At 49.8% G+C, this 9,406-nt stretch overlaps 1 long non-coding RNA gene across 2 annotated transcripts; it reads right to left on the reverse strand.

The window, feature by feature from the left end:
* Window positions 1-1,605: 1,605 nt before the first annotated feature.
* On the reverse strand, window positions 1,606-9,152 carry LOC140420461 (uncharacterized). 2 transcript variants are annotated; one of them, XR_011946382.1, is made up of 3 exons: window positions 8,855-9,152; window positions 4,871-5,257; window positions 1,606-2,092 (listed from the first exon to the last, which is right to left on the reverse strand). It is a non-coding gene; the product is annotated as an uncharacterized lncRNA (long non-coding RNA). The 2 variants fall into 2 exon arrangements; XR_011946381.1 differs by having other exon boundaries at window positions 4,928-5,257; window positions 8,855-9,149.
* Between the last annotated feature and the right edge of the window lie 254 nt (window positions 9,153-9,406).

A 9,406-nucleotide genomic window follows, 5' to 3' on the forward strand; every position in this document is an offset into this window, starting at 1 on the left:
GGGGGTGTCGTCTCCCTGTTGCTCCAGGTCTCTCCGTCTCCCGTGGTCTCCGAGGGGCATCCTGCGGGCGTCGCATGCTGGAGGGTTCGGGTCTCCCGTGGTCTCCGAGGGGCATCCTGCGGGCGTCGCATGCTGGAGGGTTCGGGTCTCTCCGTCTCCCGTGGTCTCCGAGGGGCATCCTGCGGGCGTCGCATGCTGGAGGGTTCGGGTCTCTCCGTCTCCCGTGGTCTCCGAGGGGCATCCTGCGGGCGTCGCATGCTGGAGGGTTCGGGTCTCTCCGTCTCCTGTGGTCTCCGAGGGGCATCCTGCGGGCGGTCTGCATCTGCGGGGATGGGTGCCTGGACGTTTGGTCCTGCGATACACAATGAAGCATGCATGGTTAGACATCAGGCAGTGATCAGGTGATACGGGAGAGGGGGATATGGGGACGGGCTGTTGGTGGCTCACTTGCTCGTGGGGCCCCGACCTCTGCATCAGCAACCTCCCGGTCCTCAGGTCTGCCAGCCAGTTCCAGGGCCCTTTCCTCGTGTACGGTCAGTCGCCTCTCATCAGCGGGCCCTCCTCCAGTCCTCGCATGCTCCCTATTGTGTGCGCGCTTCTCCTGGGGGGAGGGGGGGGGGGGGTGGTGGCTGGGGTAAAAGGCAACAGTGTTAGGCAGGTATATGAATGCACGCCATCGGTTGCGCGTGCATTGCAGAGGTTAAGGTTAGGGCTGGATTCACTTGGGGATATGGGGGAGGGGGGGATATGGGGGAGGAGGGATATGGGGGAGGGGGGAATATGGTGGAGGGGGGATATGGGGGAGGGGGGATATGGGGGAGGGGGGATATGGGGGAGGGGGGAATATGGGGGAGGGGGGAATATGGGGGAGGGGGGATATGGGGAGGGGGGAATATGGGGGAGGGGGGAATATGGGGGAGGGGGGAATATGGGGGAGGGGGGAATATGGGGGAGGGGGGAATATGGGGGAGGGGGGAATATGGGGGAGGGGGGAATATGGGGGAGGGGGGAATATGGGGGAGGGGGGAATATGGGGGAGGGGGGATTTGGGGGAGAGGGGATATGGGGGACGCTCACCCTGCCTGCTCTGACGAGGTCGTTCACCTTGTGGCACTGGGTGCCTGTCCGTGGTGTTAGGGCCACAGCGGTGACGGCCTCTGCCACCTCCCTCCACAGACGCCGGCTGTGGCGTGGGGCAACTCTGCGGCCGTGCCCGGGATACAGGGCGTCCCTCCTCTGCTCCACCGCATCCAGGAGCGCCTCCACATCGCGTGACTCGAACCTCGGGGCTGAGCGACGGCCAGCCATCAAGTCGGGTGTTGCGGTCGGCTGTTCCGGTCGCGTGGGGGGGGAGCTGCGCGGCCTTATGAGCCGTCACGCCGTGCAGCGCGTATGACGCTGCACGGCGTGAACCACTGCGCAAGCGCGGATCCCGTTACGTCGCTGCTAGCCCATTTCGGGCCGCAGACTATCGGCCCATTTTTATGACGTGACGCAAGTGGGATTTGCGCCGTTTTTTGCGCCGATCGGCGGAGTTTCCGCCGATAACGGAGAATTTCGCCCCTGATCTCTTATTTTATCTTCAAAAATGAGCCCAAAATCTGGTTGATTGGAGGTGTCCAAAAATACAACTTTATTGCTAATTATCCACCTCAATTCTCTTACATAAAAATAATTCCAAATTCAGATCAAATAATACATCAAAACATAACAAAGAGAGTTAAACAAAAACATTGGGGAAACACGGTAGCATTGTGGATAGCACAATTGCTTCACCGCTCCAGGGTCCCAGGTTCGATTCCGGCTTGGGTCACTGTCTGTGCGGAGTCTGCACATCCTCCCCGTGTCTGCGTGGGTTTCCTTCGGGTGCTCCGGTTTCCTCCTACAGTCCAAAGATGTGCAGGTTAGGTGGATTGGCCAGGATAAATTGCCCTTAGTGTCCAAAATTGCCCTTAGTGTTGGGTGGGGTTACTGGATTATGGGGATAGGGTGAAGGTGTTGACCTTGGGTAGGGTGCTCTTTCCAAGAGCCGGTGCAGACTCGATGGGCCGAATGGACTCCTTCTGCACTGTAAATTCTATGAAATGAAATTCTATGAAATAAGAAAATATTAGGAAATCAATAGATGGTTCAGAATTTCTTAAAGCATGAATATAGAACAAACTTTAGTCATGAAACTATTCTTAAAGAAATTCTTATCAATGGTCTAACCCCTTATTGGTTTCAAATTCTCAGCTGAGGCTTCCTGATTTAATCAGAAAACTCTGTCACTTGGAGCATGATTTGTTATCCAGGCATTGGTCTTTACTTAATATTCATTAATGTCTATCAAGTTAATTAAATGTCTACATGCTCCCGCCATGTGTACCAATCCTCTGAAGATAAGGCGTTCTGCATTAACCTTGCTTGTTGCTAAGGCTTTGCTACATTTTGTAAATGTTTCTGTTGCTGAGGCTGCGATACGTTTTCATTGCTAGATGTATTTGTAGAACAATGTTTTATTCATTACGAGGGCTTTTATGCAACTTTTCTTGAAACTGTGTTAGATTCTGACACATATTAAGTTGCTGTACAGCAATTCTCATATTTTTATCTGAAACAATTTCTGCCTGTATGTATACTGAATTTAAGAATTATACTGCATTGATTCTTCAAGGTACCAATAAATCAGTGAAGCAATAAATCTGTAATCTATCAATGAGCCTCTTCCTTTGACCTAATGGAATCTTTAATGTTTCTTGATCGTCACGGTTGCGTCACTTTTCCTGTTGGATTTTTGTTTCTTAAAGGAATCTATATTTTATGTAAATATGTGATAATTCCTTAAATGCGACTGCCTGTGTATCATTACACATTTTATTGTAAGTTCCCAATCAACTTGCCCCTCATAGCTTGACAGTTTCCTTCTGAGACAGAACCATGTAACCACCAAAGCCTATACCTGCATTCTTTAGGGGTTTCAAACAGAAACAGGAACTATCTGTCATCTACCTTCCAAACACCCTTTCACTCTGTGATCCTTATGAAATTTGCCACAAGGCTCAAGAGCATCAGTCATGAGAAGGCCAGTCCAGCAGAAAGAAACCCTCCGACCCTCCCCATTGACCAACTGACAGAATTAACACAATGCAGTCCTGGATGTAATTGAGAGCAGAAACAATAACAACAGAATCCAACCCCTGTAATCAATTGTGACCATGTTGGTGTCTCAGCAAGTTCGAGGAAGCACAGAATCCCTTCTCACACTGAGAGCAGGTGAACGGCTTCTCCCCAGCGTGAACTCGCTGGTGCCTCCGCAGTGTGGATGATTCACAGAATCCCTTCCCACAGTGAGAGCAGATGAATGGCCTCTCCCCAGTGTGAACCCACTGGTGCCTCTGCAGGCTGGATAATTGAGTGAATCCATTCCCACACCGAAAGCAGGTGAACGGTCTCTCCCCAGTGTGAACTCACTGGTGTGTCTGCAGGGTGAATGACTGACTGAATCCTTTCCCACAAAGAGAGCAGCTGAATGGTCTCAGCCAAGTGTGAATGCGCCAATGAGCTTCCAGTACAAATAGGCACTGCAGTTGACCATTTGGCCCATTGAATTTGCTCAACCCTGTAATAAGCTCAATGGCCGATCTAGCTCAGCACCATTTCCCTTAGTGACTTCAACATCTCGAAACCTATCAACTCGATCTGGAAAATACTTGATGACTTGAGGCTCCACAGTCCTCTGGAGCAGAGAATTCCAAAGCTTCACCACATCCTGGAGTGAAGAATTCGCTCCTCATCTTAACTTTCAGTCCATTTTCCTACCTGTTCCCCGTGCCCCTCAACTCCCTCGTCAATCAGAATTCTGTCTAACTTCACGGCGCCAAGGACCCAGGTTCAATCCCGGCCCCAGGACACTGCGTTTGGAGTTTGCACAGTCTCTCCGTGTCTGTGTGGGTCTCATCCCCACAACCCAAAGATGCGCAGGGTTGGTGGATTGGCCATTCTAAATTGGCCCTTAATTGGAAAAAACATGAATTGGGTACCTTAAATGAAAAAATTATGTTTTGGCAAGGGAGAGAGGGTGGGGGGGGGTCACAATCAAATCCAGTGACTACCCACATATACTTTGTGTCAGGTTGGTGTCAATGTCCACCCCCTCACTTTTCATCCGAGTCTCAGGAGGTTGGAGACTGCTCCGGACAAGTAATGGCGGACGCAGCTCCCACAATCCTCCCATGCTGGAGAAACTGCTTTATCCCAGATGGGTGGGTGGTCTGGAACTGCACATGTCCAAGGGAGAGGGACCCTTAATTGAAAAAAAGACTGGGCACGTATAATAAAACAATTAATTCTGTCTAGCTTATTCTTGAATATATTCAATGACTCCCAGACTCCACTGGACCCTGGGTGAAACAAATTCCAGAGATTAACAACCCTCTGAGATAAGAGATTACTGAAAATATATAACATGGTTGCAGTACAATATTAAAAGACTAGAAATAATAATAAATGTACTTTACAGGTCCAGATGGAGCAGGTTAAAGAGGTGTGAATTGTCTCAAGCCAGGACAGTTGGTAGGATTTCACAAGCCCAGGCCAGATGGTGGGGGGTGAATGTAATGCGACATGAATCCAAGGTCTTGGTTGAGGCTGTACTCATGTGTGCGGAACCTAGCTATAAGTTTCTGCTTGGCGATTCTGCATTGTTGGGTTGCAAAATCCTATCGACTCTCCTGGCTTGAGACAATTCACACCTCTTTAACCTGTGATTATCCCTCTCTCCAGTTGCTCTGTCTGGACCTGTAAAGACTTAATTACCTGCAAAGACTCTCATTCAACAGTATCGTCTTGCATCATTGACTTTATCTATCTATATGTTTCTGGAACCCACCTCTTCATTCACCTGAGGAAGGAGCTGTGCTCTGAAAGTTAGTGATTCGAAACAAACCTGTTGGACTTTTAACGTGGTGTTGTGAGACTTCTTACTTTTACTTTAACACGACCAATAATCACAATCCATTGTTACGTTGCAGAAATTGTCACTCAATTCTCCTGGAACCAGCCCAATGTGATTCTTCATTCCTGTGTTTACTGCCATTGTGTTCCTTTGCCTGACTGGCAACCCTTAACCCCAGAGGTGTCTTGCTGTGATGGTTCTCCGGATTGGATTGGATTTGTTTATTGTCACGTGTACCGTATTCAGGTCCCGATAAACCAAGTGACTCTTCCAAATCCTGAAGTGATGTTTGTTTTTTTCTGCAAATCTTCATCTATTATCCTGTAAGATGCAAGTTGAGAACAGACAATTCTAGTTTCAATAAAACATTCTTTCCTTTCTCATTCTCCAAAAGCTGTAAATTTCCACCTAACACACTCTCCCTCCATTCTCACTCGACAGTATGTAATATTTATCTTCTCTAATCCTCCCAAATCTCGAAAGGTGCTGCTTCAGGCTGATTCACAGATCCATGCTCACTGCTTCCTGTCCTGGACAGAGGCCTGAAAATCTCCATGCAGGCTGCCAGACAGGAATATGTCTATAATACCAAACTCAAAATGTGTGCAACATACAAACTTCCTTTCGCTTCAGTTGCTGCAAGTCACCAAAGTCCCCTCAGAATGAGAAAAGAAATGGAAAGGTAAAGTAGAGTTGGAGAGGCTACTCCCTCTTAATAATAATCGGGGGCAGCACAGTGGCGCAGTGGGTTAGCACTGCGGCCTCACAGCACCGAGGTCCCAGGTTCGATTCCGGCTCTGGGACACTGTGTGGAGTTTGCACATTCTCCCCGTGTTTGTGATGGTTTTGTCCCCACAACCAAAAAGATGTGCAAACTAGGTGGATTGGCCACGCAAAATTGCCCCTTAATTGGGGAAAAAAATGAATTGGGTACCCTAAAATTTTAAAATAATCTTTATTATTGTCACAAGTCGGCTTACATTAACACTGCAATGGGGCGGTACGGTGATGCAGTGGTTAGCTCTGCCGCCTCACGGCGCCGAGGTCCCAGGTTAGATCCCGGATCTGGGTCACTGTCCGTGTGGAGTTTGCACATTCTCTCTGGTTTGCCTGGGTTTTGTCCACACAACCCACAGTTGTGCAGGGTAGGTGGATTGAACACGCTATATTGCCCCTTAATTTTAAAAGATGAATTGGGTAATCTATATTTTTAAAAAACCACTGCAATGAAGTTACTGTGAAACTCCCCTAGTCACCACATCCGGCGCCTGTTAGGGTACACAGAAGGAGAATTCAGAATGTTCAATTCACCAAACGCACGTCTTTCAGGCATTCTAGATGGGCAGCCTGGTAGCCCAGTGGTTAGCACCGTTGTTTCACATCTCCAGGGTCCCAGGTTCGATTCCGGCTTCGGTCACTGTCTGTGGAAATCTGCACGTTCTCCCCGCGTCAGCGTAGGTTTCGTACGGGTGCTCCGGTTTCCTCCCACAGTGCAAAGATGTGCAGGTTAGGTGGATTGACCATGATAAATTGCCCTTAGTGTTCAAAAAGGTTAGGTGGAGGTTCCGGTGGCGGCTAAGGAGGAGTAAGTCGCACACTTGGTGGCTCTCAATCCAGTCGGACTTTTTCCCTGACTTTTTTGTACTTTTGAGTGCTAGTTTGGAAGGCATAGGCACTCAGGCACTGACTCCAGACACAGGTGTATGGAATTAAGAAGCAGAAAGAATCGCAAACAGTTGAAGAAGTGGGCAAACAAGGGCAGTGTAGAAGCTGCTGCTGAGGACAATATGGCCGACGTCCGGACCGCGGTGCAGACAGCCCAGCCAACGACGGAGCATCTGTTGAAGGTCATTCAAGAGGGCTTTACTGTTTTGCAGCGCAACAGTTTAGACCTGATTCAGAAGGACATCGAGGGCTTGAGCAAAGGCTGGATGCCCAGGATCGTACGATCCAGAAGTTGGAAAAGGCGCTGGAGGAGCAGGCGGATAACCAAAACGGTGGTGGAAGCGGAGATGGAGAGGCTGAAGGACCAACAAAAAAGGCTTCTGGAGAAGGTAGAGGTCCTGGAAAATAGGTCCCATCAGCAGAGTTTGAGAATCGTTGGTCTCCCGGAGGGGGCTGAGGGAGACGGTGGCGGGCATGTTCCAGAAGCTGTTGGGAGATGATGTCTTCCCGCGCCCGGTGGAGGTGGACAGGGCGCTGGCGAGGCAGCCGCGAGAGGTGCCCCCCCCTCCCCCGAGTGATGGTGGCCCGGTTTCACAGGTTCCTGGACAAGGAGCGGGTGCTACAGTGGGCTAAGCGCACGCGGAGCTGCCATTGGAATAACAGTGTCATGCGCATCTACCAGGACCTGAGCGTGGAGGTGGCCAGAAGAAGGGCAGGCTACAGGCAAGTCAAAGAGATTCTGTTTAAGAAGCAGGTGAAGTTTCGGCTGCTGTATCCGGCTCGCCTGTGGATCACACACGAGGGACGGCACCATTGCTTTGAGGAGCCCGAGGATGCGATGGACTTCGCCAAGAGAGAAGGGCTGGTGCCGAACTGAGGATTTTGTGGACATGGGTTAATAAGACACTGAGCGATGTTTTCACTCATCGCCGGGGGGGGGGGGATGAATACTTCTTACACTGCAAATAAGAGGTGCAGGTGTTGGAGAACCAGCGCCGTCTGGAGGTTTGTTTGGTGAAGGCCGAGGAGAATTATAAGGAGGCCCGAGTAAGCTATTGCTGAAGGAGGTTAACGCAGCAAGACTCCCTATTTACTCAGCAGGTTGAGAACAGTTGAAAGTTTGCGAGGCATAAGTTGTACGAGTTTGGGAGTAACCCGAGCGAATACAAAGGCCAACTTTGGAGCGGATTTCTCTGTGCGGCTTGGCAAAGGGAAAAGGGTCACGAAGACGGAGGAAATAAACAGGAATTTCGGGAATTCTATGCAGGATTATACAAGTCTGAGCAGTCTGGTGATGTATTGGCAGTGTGGAGCATTATTTATTTTCCTTGAATCTTCCGGAGGCCTCAGAAAACCAGTGTGAGGCTCTTAATGCTACTCTTTCTAGGGAAGCGATGTCAAAGACCATGAAGGAGCTTCAGCCAGGTAAAGCGCTGGGACCACATGGCTGTGGGTGTGGGGTTTACATGGGATTTGAGGTTTACTGTTGGAACTATTTGTGGGTATGTATTATCACTTAGACTCTAGTATGCTGCCATCGACTCTTTGTGAGGCTTATGTCTGTTTGATTCTGAAGCGGACAAGGATCGAGGGAGCGTGTCTCTTATCAGTCAATCTGTTGACTTGAAACTGCTGTCTAAAGTTTTGGTGAGAAAGCTGGAGGGCATCCTTCCAACAATCAATTTCTTTTTTAAGTTTTGAGTACCTATTTCATTTTTTCTAATTTAGGGACAATTTAGCTTGGACAATCCACCTCCCCTGCATATCTTTGGGTTGTGGGGGTGAAACCCACACAAACATGGGGAGAATGTGCAAACTCCACACGGACAGTGACCCAGAGCCACGATGAAACCTGGGACCTCGGCGCCGTGAGGCAGCAGTGCTAATCACTGCACTACCGTGCTGCCCTCCTTCTGACAATCATGAGGGAGGACCAGTCTGACCTCGCTCTGCATCACTAACCAGCTGAGCTAAATTGGCTCCTAATTACATTACAAGCTGGGCAGCGGCAGGGTTCATGAATGTCGTATTTGGGCTTCTGAGAAGATCTCGACAAATAAATGTGTCAAGCTGAGGGAGCAAAGGATGTCAATGTCTTTAATGGAGAGAGAGACAGAGACCTGGGCCAAGCTTTGCAGAGTCTGCACCCTCCCTGGATTCACTTCCTTTCCCTTCAGTTGCTGCAAGTGACCAATTGAAGGTCAGAATGAGAAACGAAATGGAAAGGGGGAGAAAAGAAAATGTTTTACTCACAGTTGTTGGAGACGGGAGGAGGTTTGCATCCTTGTGAAGTTCAATCGAGCAGTCACACAAAGCCCGAGCTGATTAGCAGGAGGACCATCCTTCTGGTCCTCCAACTCTTGCCATTGGTTAATACCTCAGGTAAAAGGTCAGAAGGCGGGCTACCCGTTGCACATGCACAGCCTCCCCTCTCCCTTGGACATGCGCAGTCGTGGGCAGGGGGAGATCACCGATTGGCTTCTCGCTCTGGCCGTCAGCCGGTTGCCTGGAAACCTTGTCTCGAGGAGGTTCTGTTGCCGGTTTATTTCCCCCCTTATTCAAGGGGCAGGCGAAACAACGGGTGGGGGCGGGGAGCGCCGCGCCTGCGCACTGGAACCCGGTGACGACAGCGCGGAAGAGTAATTCCTATTGGCTGATTCGGGCAGTGCCCCATTGTGATGTCACAGCGGAAGTGAAGGAAAAAAACTCCTTTCTCCAACATCTGTGAGTGAAACACTTTCTTTTCTCCCCCTTTCCATTTCTTTTCTCATTCTGACCTTCAATTGGTCACTTGCAGCAACTGAA

Source organism: Scyliorhinus torazame, chromosome 5 (assembly GCF_047496885.1).
Source record: "Scyliorhinus torazame isolate Kashiwa2021f chromosome 5, sScyTor2.1, whole genome shotgun sequence".
Taxonomy (NCBI): Eukaryota; Metazoa; Chordata; class Chondrichthyes; order Carcharhiniformes; family Scyliorhinidae; genus Scyliorhinus; species Scyliorhinus torazame.